General features: G+C 34.1%; 2 long non-coding RNA genes across 2 annotated transcripts; both read right to left on the reverse strand.

The window, feature by feature from the left end:
- Nucleotides 1-7248: 7248 nt before the first annotated feature.
- LOC147383880 (uncharacterized) lies at nt 7249-11571 on the reverse strand. The gene is made up of 3 exons (XR_015172756.1): nt 11453-11571; nt 11204-11370; nt 7249-7272 (listed from the first exon to the last, which is right to left on the reverse strand). It is a non-coding gene; the product is annotated as an uncharacterized LOC147383880 (long non-coding RNA).
- Nucleotides 8999-10843, reverse strand: LOC147383881 (uncharacterized). The gene is made up of 3 exons (XR_015172755.1): nt 10247-10843; nt 10080-10154; nt 8999-9261 (listed from the first exon to the last, which is right to left on the reverse strand). It is a non-coding gene; the product is annotated as an uncharacterized LOC147383881 (long non-coding RNA).

Below are 11571 nucleotides of genomic sequence, written 5' to 3' on the forward strand. Positions count from 1 at the left end.
TAATTAATTAATTGGGGATCTATGAATTAGATTCGGAGATAGGAGAGTACTTCTTCACTTTGAGAGAGAAAAAGTATGCAAATGGGAGTTATTCAAATCGTGTTGTGGCTGATGGGAACTGGAGCAGTACGGGAAAGCGTAATTGTATCTCACATGACGGAAAGACAGTTGGGAAGAGGAATTCGTTGAAGTACATAAAAGGAAAAAATCAGGATGAAACCCACTGGCGGATGGACGAATACGAACTAATTGACAAGAAGAAGGTAATTATTAACCATTGCTCTCTCTATATTCTTTTTTATTCATCTGAGTAGGTAAAATTATTTTATATTATATAGAACACAAAATCTTAATTGCTTCTTTCTATCTTAATTTTGTTTTTTATTTTAATTTTAGGAAGGGCAGTTGGAGGAGGATTGGGTGGTATGTAAGATTCGGAAGAGCAAATCTAAATCAGAAAAACATACTCCATCAATTAATGATGAGATCCCTGTCATCAAGGATGAATGCCCGAGCAACTCCAGAAACGTCGTCTGGAGTCTGCCCATGTGCAATTCCCAAGAGTTCAAGGGGATGCGGGTCGATGAAGGCCCGGGCAGCTCCAAAAATGTCGTCCACCGGGGACCACCCATCTTTCCTACCCCGAACAATTCCCAAGAGCTCAACAATGTTTTGCCCGAAAACATCAGCGGCAACCACCTCTTGGTTGATGGGCAGGCGATGTTGTTTAATTTGCAAGATTTGGATAATTTTTTGCAAAATAATTATCATACTAGTCCCGAAATCTTCAGTGACAGAAATGTTGTCCACCGGGGACCACTGAACATTTCCCAAGAGCTTAATAATGTTTGGCCCGAAAACATCAGCGGCAACCACCTGTTGGCTGATTGGCAGGCAATGTTGGTCGATGAAGGCTTGGGCAGCTGCGGAAACATCCTTGAAGAATCCCTCTTTCCTCCCCTGGAAAATTCCCAAGAAGTGGATAATTTTTTGCAAAATCCTGATAATTGTCCCGAAATCTTCTTCAGCCACTACGACTATGACAACTCCGAAGAGTTTAATAATGTTTTGCCAAATTATGATTATAATTTTTCTGAAAACTTCAGCCCGTTGGTTGATTTGCAAGGGATGTGCGTCCATGGCAACTCCGAAGATGACTGGCTTCATTACTGCCCCAACCTATTCACAAGTGATTGCTAATAAGGCAGTCCTTTGTCTCTATCATGATTAGCCGATTCCTGTGATTGGTTCGATGGGTTTACTTGGTCATAGGATAAATGTCAATATCATCCTCACATGCAGGAAGTAAGTGTTGAGTTTTGTCGTTCCCCATTTGTTTTTTTTGTAGGCATTATGCCTGTAGCTTTGGTTTCTTTTATGGTAAACTTACCAAAACATGCATCACATATCGACTATTTACCAAAACAGTAAACTGTAGCCACTTTATTGTATGAAATTTGCGACTTTAACCACGTTTCAGCTCTTGTCTTCATCACCTTACATACATCTGATTCTATATATTAGTGGGTTGTAAATCATATTGGTCTTCTGTTTTTTTTTTTTTTTTTTTTTTTCATTTTTATATATATAAAAGGAAGGGGACAACACACATGCACTTGTATATATATCTAACACGCAGGTTGGCTTACATTTATGACTGGTCCTTGAGAATCTTATAAATCTGGACATATTGATAAGGATACCTTGGAAGAACCAATTGCATTTAACTTTGAATCATTGTGTGCGGGGTGGATTCAGAGTGGGGGCACTTGCCCCACAAGAATTTTCAAAGTCTATATAAATTAGTGAGATATTGCAACAGATTTTAGTGGTGGGTAAAAAAATCTGTCATTATTGCCCCCACAATTTTTTTTTTTTCCAATCTTAGTTACCCCCACAATTTTTTTTTTTCACTCTTAATTGTCCCCACAAAAAAAAATTCTACTCTTAGTTGCCCCCACACAGGTGAAATCCTGGCTCCTTCCCTGGTTGTGTGGTTCAAAATTGACTGTATGTAAACATGCAAATTGAATCATGTCACTTGTGTTCAAGGTGAGATTTGAGTTCATTTGATATTTGACCATGCTCGGGACAATGTTTGAATATTTTAATTAATGTTATTTGATCAATATGATGATATTCATGTGTGTGATAATATTTATCCAACTTAGTGATTATTTAAGCATATGATAATGTTTAAAAGATTTGGTAACTATTTATGCTAGTGTTGTTATGGGATCGATTTAAAAACTATTTGTACATAAGGTTAATCTAGTCCGATTGGTAATTATTTATACATGTAATGGTATTAATTAAATTTGGTTATTGTTCATACATATGAAGTTATTAGATCGACTTGGAAATTATTTTTCTTGAGATAGATCTTCCCTGATTTGGTAATTATTTTGTTTGATACAATATTTAACCAACTTGGTAACTTATTCGAGCATGTGGTATTTGAATCAACTTAATAATTACTTGCGCTTACAATGAGGAAAGGAAAATTTCAAGTTAATTTGGACAAGGTGTGACAAATTGGCGTGAGAAAATTAATTTCTCAAGGTCAAGAAATCATAAAAAAAATTCATTTATGATATGGGCACACCAACATTAAAATCTTTGGGGTGTTTACAATATCTGCACATCATTTTTTAATATGAAAACACCATTTTTAAGTCATTTCAACATTTGTGTATTTTTTTTACAGGGTGTATAGTATTTCTGCTTGCTACACACCACAACAATAATGCAACAAGGTAGCCCATTTTGACAAGAGATTCAAAGCCACAATTTTTGTAATTAATTCTTAAGAATTGTACATAAAATAATGATGATGTTTGGATATTAGCATTGGCCCTAGTCTTCTTCTCTTGTTCTTAGGATAGTCTTGGATCGTAGTAAAAACCGATCATCTCGATTAGGCGGATTAAATGCCTAACACCATTCGAAATTAATAACTTCACTTCTTACCCCAATATCTTACTCGATGAGAGTTCTAGATCCATTTGGAGTTATTTTAGTTCCTAGACCTAAATTAGGTGACGACTCCCATTTTCAAAAAATGGGCCATGCATACCACTAGATACTTTTTATTTATAGTAACAATAAGTCATTTAGTAGAATCACAATCGTTCTTGGTGGAGATTTTTGACAAATCTTGCCGGTTATACTAATAGGGGTTCAAGAACAAATTATCACTGCATCATTTAGACATATTTGGTTTGGAAACATGTTCAGATTTTATCTTTGTTGCAAAATATGCATTTGAACAATGATAATACTGAAAATCTTACTTTCACAAATTTCTTGATAGAGGTAATATTTATTTTTCAGTAAATATTTCTTATGTAAATTACATTGTAAAAATTAGAATGATAATTTTACCTTTGGTATTTTATTTAGATTGGAAAAACGCCTGAAGAATCAATTCAATTACCTTCGTCAATGCACAATTGTGGGAGTCTTTAAGAGTTAATTGGTTATGTTTATCCTCATTTGAATGAAATTTGAATGATGTCAACAAGTTATCTAACTAAATGGACAATTCTTTTAGATGACGATGTCAATGCGGTCAACAATATGACTTTAGATGTATATCCAAGAAAAATGTTTGCCTATTTTTAGCAGCAGACAAATTGGAGGAAAAAGTTGCAAATGATCGTACAAATGCAAATCAATATTCAAATGAGTATTTGAACTCATTGGATCCTCCTAGGTTACTTTCGTTCTCGCTCAAACTCAAAGTGGGATGTCTAATAATGTTGTTAACAAAATTTGCGCCAAAGGATGTACTTTGCAATGGAACACGATTGATGGTTGTGTGTTGCGCAACACACATAATTGAAGGTCGAATTCTAACTAGAGATAAATCGGACAACTTAGTTTTTATTCCGAGAATATCACTTGTGCCATTATCTTCAAAGTTACCTTTTCAGTCAAATATGTTGGCATTGATTTACAAACCCCAGTATTCAGTCATGGCCAATTATATGTAGCACTTTCCAGATGCACTTCTTCGAATAGAATCAATGTTCTTTTCCTACAGAATGCTGCAAAAAAAATATTATCCATCCCGAGGTTTTACTATAATATTTTGATCCCATTAATTTTATTTTTTCAGATTTAATGTAAAATTTTCAAGGTAAATCATGCATATGCTACTTGTGCTATTACTTATATTCTATTTTGGATTTATTTAAGGAATCCTTTTGTGTGCATGTGTGTGCGGGGAGTAATTTTTTACTTACATAATTTTATGTCAATTCTGACACTTCTAACCCCATCAAAAGTGGTTTATAAAAAATGGACGATCCACGATTCACATTGTCTAATAGATCTAGTAAGCATTTTTTTTCTTTCTTTCTTTGACACGTCACAACTCGTTGCTATATAGTGATTGAGATGGATTTAATTCTTAGGATCTCGAATATTCCATGTCCCTAATTCTCATGTAGTTGAAATCTTTCTCTCTCACTTACAGTCAATTCATTTTTTTTTATTTTATTTTATGGATAGGCTGGACTTAAACCCATGACCTCAAAGTTGCTTTGCAATGTGTCAAACCAACTCATCTATGTGTCTAAGCCCAAATTTTTTTGACCATTTCTCCATTTGTGTATGCCATCCTTGCTTAGGGGCCATGCACAGTTTCTTCATTTTTGGCTCTACTAATTATTATTGTTTTTCTTAATATTGATATTGGATTTGTGATTGTAAATGTTGTTTTTTCTCATTTAATTTGTTTTTGGCAATATTGGATTTGACATGTGTTGTGCTGATATGGGTTTGTTTTATTGTGTTGTAGACGTGTCACACGCATGGGGTGATGCATCAGGACCTTAAACCTGAGAACTTTTTGTTTGCGAACAAGAAGGAAACGGCTCTCCTCAAAGAAATTGATTTCGGGTAATGTCTTAATGTATTTATGTAGTGATTTCAGTACTAGATGTCATTGTGTCGATCTTTATCTTTTTGTACCGAATATGAAGTTTTAGCATTTTTTACAGGTGAGCGATTTACTGAGATAGTTGGAAGCCCTTACTACATGGCTCAGAGGAGCTAAAACGGAATTACGGTCCAGAGGTTGATGTGTGGAGTGCTGGAGTCATCCTTTACATCCCACTTTGTGGGGTCTCACCTTTTTGGGCAGGTTGGTTTCTATAAATCTTTCAGGCCCATCGTTTCTAGATTACCATTTGTACTTGTCTCCATAGTGACAAAAAACAGCGATCTTTTTTTTTTTTTTAAATCACAATTTTAATAATTGTCAACTAAATCACCTTTAAAAAAAAAAAAAAAAAGATCTTCGATTTTTGAGAAAATCATGATTTAATCGACGGCTTTTTGAAGAATCACAGATTATTTTTTTATTTTTAGCATTTTTAAGTGTTATTTTATCATTTAATATATTCAATTATTTTTTAATAATTTTTATACTTAAATTATTTTATTTTATTTTTTAATTTATCCGATCATTTTCTAACTTCATCAAATTTTTTCGACTTTGTGAAAGTTTACTTTGGCTGATTTATTCCCCAAGCTCGACTTAGTCACTATGCTTGTTAGAGTTAACCATTTGAATCATTTGGAGATATATGTTTGAAGCTAATTTTAATCATCTGGGCGGGTTCGGGTTTTGCCCGCCCAAGTTGCAGCCCTTTTCTGAATCTTATTCTTTTTTAATTAGGCATCTTTACTAACGGATAAGTTATTTATGATATTTAATGATTTTTTAAATTACTTGCTTCGATGGCTTTCGAGGACAATGAGCATGCAGTTTTGAGACCTTTGTTGGACTTTTTTTTAAGAGAGTTGTCATTGGCACCCCAACTTTTACTTATTACATCCCAATTAAAAATTAAGAAAATAAGTGAATGGTTGATAATAAGTAAAAGTTGGGGTGCCAATAGAAATTCTTATTATTATTATTATTTTTTGGTTAGATTTCTATATTTTGGGTTTAGGATTTTATATGAGTCTAATCATAATTGTAAATAACAACTGAAATTGTTTGAATGAGTGTTATAATGTTGAGATTATAATTTGAGCCAAACCTTTGTAATGTTTGAAGAGTGTGTTCTTAATCTTTAATTGGGATATGATAAATAATTTAAGAATTTGGGGTCTAATAAGTAAAACATGGGCTGCCAATAGTAACTCCTTTTTTATTATTAAACCAATGAACCTATTTGTTTATGGTGAAGTACTGAGTGCTGTCTTTTTCAGGCCGATGTAGATGGGAATGGAACTCTGGATTATGGAGAGTTCGTTGCAGTTGCAATTCATCTTAGAAAGATGGGCAATGACGATGATCACCTTCACAAAGCTTTTGCATTCTTTGATCAAAATGAAAGCGGATACATAGAAATCGATGAACTGCGTGATGTTTTTGCTGATGAGAAGGACCCGAACAATGAGGACGTCATTAATGCTATTTTCCGCGATGTGAACACAGACAAGGTTAGTGTTATCTTCTATCTCTTGTTGGTGAGGTCGTTATGGAGATCATGTTGGACAATCTGTACATAAGGTTTCCATAAGATGAAGACCATCACGACTATAAATCAAGAGAGATTCGAGTGCCACACCAACTTTTGCTACCGCTACCCCAATTCCTACGTAAATCACCAAAGAATTGCACATAGAAAGTTGGTGTGGCAATTAGTAACTCTCTATGTAAGTCACCAAAGAATTAGCACACACCTTAGGATGATGTTAGTAAAAGTTGGTGTGGCAATAATAACTCTCTAAATCAATTATACCCAGACATTCTTGACCTCATGAAAAGTTGACATAGAGTTGAACAATCTCGATTGCCCAATTAAACTATTATTTTAGCCCAACTTTTCACGTGGTTTGTAATGTCGGATTAATTTTTTGCGATTTTGATTCCTATGGTGAGGACAACGTGATGTAAAGTTCTATTGTCGGCGATATCGAGTGTAAGAGTATATTATCATAACATACATAATGAGCCCATTCCCGTAATTTGCAGGATGGGCGTATAAGCTATGAGGAGTTTGCCACAATGATGAAAGCGGGAACGGATTGGAGGAAAGCGTCAAGGCAATATTCACGAGAACGGTTCAATAGTCTCAGCTTGAGGTTAATGAAGGATGGATCTTTGCAAGTACACCTATAGGGTTAGATGAAACACGAAAAAAAACATGGAAAACTAATTGTGAAAAAAAAAATTCTTTTATTTTTGTTGGTATTACAAAATTATTTCTTCTTCGTTCTTTCGTTTATCTCTTGCCTGATAAGTCCACCCCTCTGCAGATGCATGATTAAAAGCAACTCATAAGCTAAATGCAAAATTGAAAAACCAAACGTATTTCCAAGGTTTTAAGAACAGCTCTGTAGCCTAAACTACAATCAAACTAAGACCAACTCAACACGAAGAACTCAGATCAGCATAAAATATGTGTCAATCAGAGAGTTATCAAGCCTAACATCATCACTAATTGAAGCATTTGCTGATGAGTAGCGTTCAATGGCCAACAGTTTGGCACACATTTTGGCAAACACATTTTTCAAAACATGGGTTAGAGGTCTTGGAATGGGCTGATTTTTGGTGAGGATGATCTCTATGGTAAGGAGATCATCATCACCAAAAATCAGCCCATTCCAAAACTTCTAACCTCATCAAAAATGGTTTACAAAAAATGGACGGTTCACGATTTTTCAACTTGTAAAATGGGGCTAGAAGTTTTGGCCCTGTTTGTTTCAGCTGCCAGAATCTGCTGTCAGCTTTTGCTGCCAGAATCTGCTGTCAGAATCTGCTGTCAGAAACTGAAACACTGAAAAACTTGTTTGATAGAGCTTTGTAAAAGTGTTGTGCTGTTGACCAGAATCTGGTAATTATTGTTTGATACAGCTTCTAGAATCTGCTGTTTAGGGTAAAATGACCAGAATACCCTTAAGGTTGATAGTGCACCCAGAATGCATTAAAAATTACCAGAATACCCCTATAAATATATAATTACACTAAATATATATAAATATAATAAAATTATATAAAAATTAAAAAAATAATTATATTAATTTTAAAATATTTATAATTCTAAAAAATATATAGAAAAATTTATAATTCTATAGAAATTTCGGCAACATCTCCTCTTAAAAATAGACATATGAAATTTTCCTGATAAATAAAATACCTGCATAATACGCAATTCAACATAATGCACCCAGAATGCATAAAAAATTATCAGAATACCCCTATAAATATATAATTACACTAAATATATATAAATATAATAAAACTATATAACAAATTAAAAAAATAATTATTTTAATTTTAAAATGTTTATAATTCTAAAAATAAATTATAGAAAAATTTATAATTCTATCGAAATTTCGACATCATCTCCTCTAAAAAATGGACATATGAGATTCCTTATAAAAAAAATACCTGCATAATTAATATTGATAATGCACTCAGAATGTTCTAAAAATGACCAGTATTATTTATATTCATAACACATCCACATAATATCTCATTTATATTCTGACATCATTTAATAAGTAATCCACACTACATGATCAGTATGTAGCATATGATGACATCATTTAGCTCAATTCTCTTGCATATTTACCAAGATCAGAATGTGGTAAATGGATTCCAATCTTATTTTCAAGTGAACAAAACAAATAATATTACCAGTAACAATGAACACAACCTAAAAGCACATTCATATATACATGTAGATCAATCAAATACTAAAAAAAATGATATTTCTTCTAGTAGCAATGAAAAAAACTGTGTACCGTGACCCATGGTTCCAAACTTTGAAAATAGTCTTTAGTAATATCGTGCAAAGCATCAAGAGCAACCTTATCAACTTACACCAATAATTTCCCCAAATAAAAAATAATCAATTTTTATTTTTACCGGCACGAAAATCTTGGTAACTAAACAGACTTCAAAAAAAAAAAAAAAAAAAAAACTTACACGTTCGAGTTGCAATTTGCTTGGATGCTCCGAAAACTTCTTTGAAACCAACATACAAATCCTGAATGGTTTGAAATCACACCCGCTTTCCAAAATGCATCCGAGAACACATGAGAAAACGAATCGGGATAATCTAAAATCTAATTCAATCTATACATCTTAGCCAATAAACCTCTAGCAATATCAGTAAGTTGCAAGACCCAATTCATGTTCAAATCCTTATGAGATCCTCCTCCCAAGTTCTGTGACTGACTGCCCTCCATCTATTTGTCTTCTACCTCAGTCTTCAAATTTGATTTAGGACAATCCTGAGCACAAAATAACTAATAAACAACTACCATGCAAATCATAAATTTTTTGATGAAATAATAGTCTCTATTGAGGCAAAGGTGTCAGGTAGCTTAGTTGGTAAAGTACCAAATACAAAGGAACCATCATTACTAACTAATGTTGTTGGGATGTGTGGAACTTGGGTGAAAGCTACGAGTACAAGGAGCCAAACAATGACAACAATTCCAACAACAACAACAATAACAATGAGTATGTGACCAAGAAATATAGCTTGAGTAACACAAGGTTCCACGAGAACATTAACAACAATGATGTTCAAATTGGTACTCATTGTAATGTTGGTCAGTCATGCCATTTTGTTCTTAAGAGATATTTATCATTTAAAATTCAAAGAAATATAACTTTCATTAGATTGGTACCTCTTTTCAAAAAAAATTTGTTGTACCTAAGGGTGTTGAAGTATACACATGATGGGTGAAATTTCCAACACCTAAATAGTAAGGACATACTTTTTCATTTTATTGAGGTGGTGAGATCAGAACTACCACTTAACCTTCAGAGGCATTGAAGGGCAATAAAATTAATAAATTTTATGTTTTTGGTTTAAATTCAAATTTTACTAAAATTATTCCTGAATTTCAATTTTTTTTCATTCTCCATTGGATTCTTAAATGTTCATTCAGAACTCAACCTACACTATTCCCACACAAAATATTTCATAAGTTTGAAAAATGCTAACTATGTATAAGAACCAACCAAATCACTCTAAAATATCAAATTTCCTAAATCAAAATAATTGCAAACTAGATGAAACAAGAATTTGTAGAAACTTTACCTTCGCTGCAACATACCAGATTCGTTGGGCCGAAGTTGACTGTTGTTCGTCCCTGTGAACTCAAATGTTTCGCAACTACAAAATCAGAGAAAGAAAACAGATCTAAGAACAGAAAACGAAGAAAAATAGAAAATTTTAAAATTTTAAAATACTTAGTAGAGAGTTACCTTATCGATAATTCGGCCATTGAATGCTCGATTGAACGCCGGCTCTACTAACACAACTAATACGAGAAGAAACCCAAGAATCGATCGTCGATGGCGTCGATCAGAGATGCCTGTCGTTGCCAATTTATCGTCGATGGCTTCGATCGGAGATGTGTGCCATCGTCAATGGGGATCTAGAGGTGTCTGTGGGGTTTCGGTTGAACGAAGAACAGCTGCGTGCTGTCGAGAAGAAAAGAGAGAGAGAGAGAGAAAGAATGGATGTGCGACGTATTTTCAAGAAGAAGAGATGAAGAAGAGATGCGTGATCCGTCGAGAAAAGAAGCTGCTGTGCAGTTCTGTCGCAGAGAAGGGAAGAAGAGAAGTAGAGAAGTAGAGAAGAGATCGAGGGTACTTCGGTCTTTTCTGCTGAGCCGTTTTTCGGTGTTAGAAACTCCCGCAAACGCGAATATAAAAGCGTCTTTTATTAGCTTTTTCAATTTGCGTTTTAAAACGCAAATTTTTAACGCAAAAAATATTACCAAACGGTAATTTAAGAGTGAGACGCAGATTCTCACCTCAAAAGCGCAAAAAAGCGCCTCAAGAAGCGGTAACAAACACCACCTTTGGAATGAGCTGATTTTTGGTGAGGATGATCTCCTCACCGTAGAGATCATCCTCACCAAAAATCAGCCCATTCCAAGACCTCTAACCCATGTTTTGAAAAAGTGTTTGCCAAAATGTTTGCCAAACTGTTGGCCACGGATAGGGACCCTTTGCTGATATTTATAAGAACTTCAAAAAAAAGAAAAGAAAAAAAAAAACACCAAAAAAATGATAAATTTGTCAGTTTGAACAATAAACAAGAAATGTAGAATCACAACTTCAAACCATAATACACCAAATGGAACAATTCACATTAACTCAAGCATACATACAAAATGCAGGGAAGGTACACTCATTTCAAAGAAAAATCCGCACCTGTATGGAATGCTCGAGGACATCCATCACAAAGAATTAGGTTCCCTCCCTCTTCACATAAGGTACACATATCATCACCGTCACTTGCAGCAAGACTTTGACCATGTGCCAAACAAATTGATAGATCGTGTAGTGACACTCCATTAGAAGTATATATATGACAATAGCTGCAAGAATACAGAAGTTCTTAATTGGAGATGAAGCACTTACTTACTCTATAAGATTACATCTAATTCAGAGACTACTCACGGTTGACGCCTAGTAGCCCATCCTGCTTGAGCTTCAAATAGTTGAAGAATGGGCTTCAAACAAAGCTAGAAGGTGCAACAAAACAAGAACGTGATTATTAAAAAAGAAAAAATAAAGTA

Source organism: Akebia trifoliata, chromosome 15 (genome assembly GCF_017979445.1).
Source record: "Akebia trifoliata isolate Shusen 1 chromosome 15, ASM1797944v1, whole genome shotgun sequence".
In the NCBI taxonomy this organism is placed as follows: Eukaryota; Viridiplantae; Streptophyta; class Magnoliopsida; order Ranunculales; family Lardizabalaceae; genus Akebia; species Akebia trifoliata.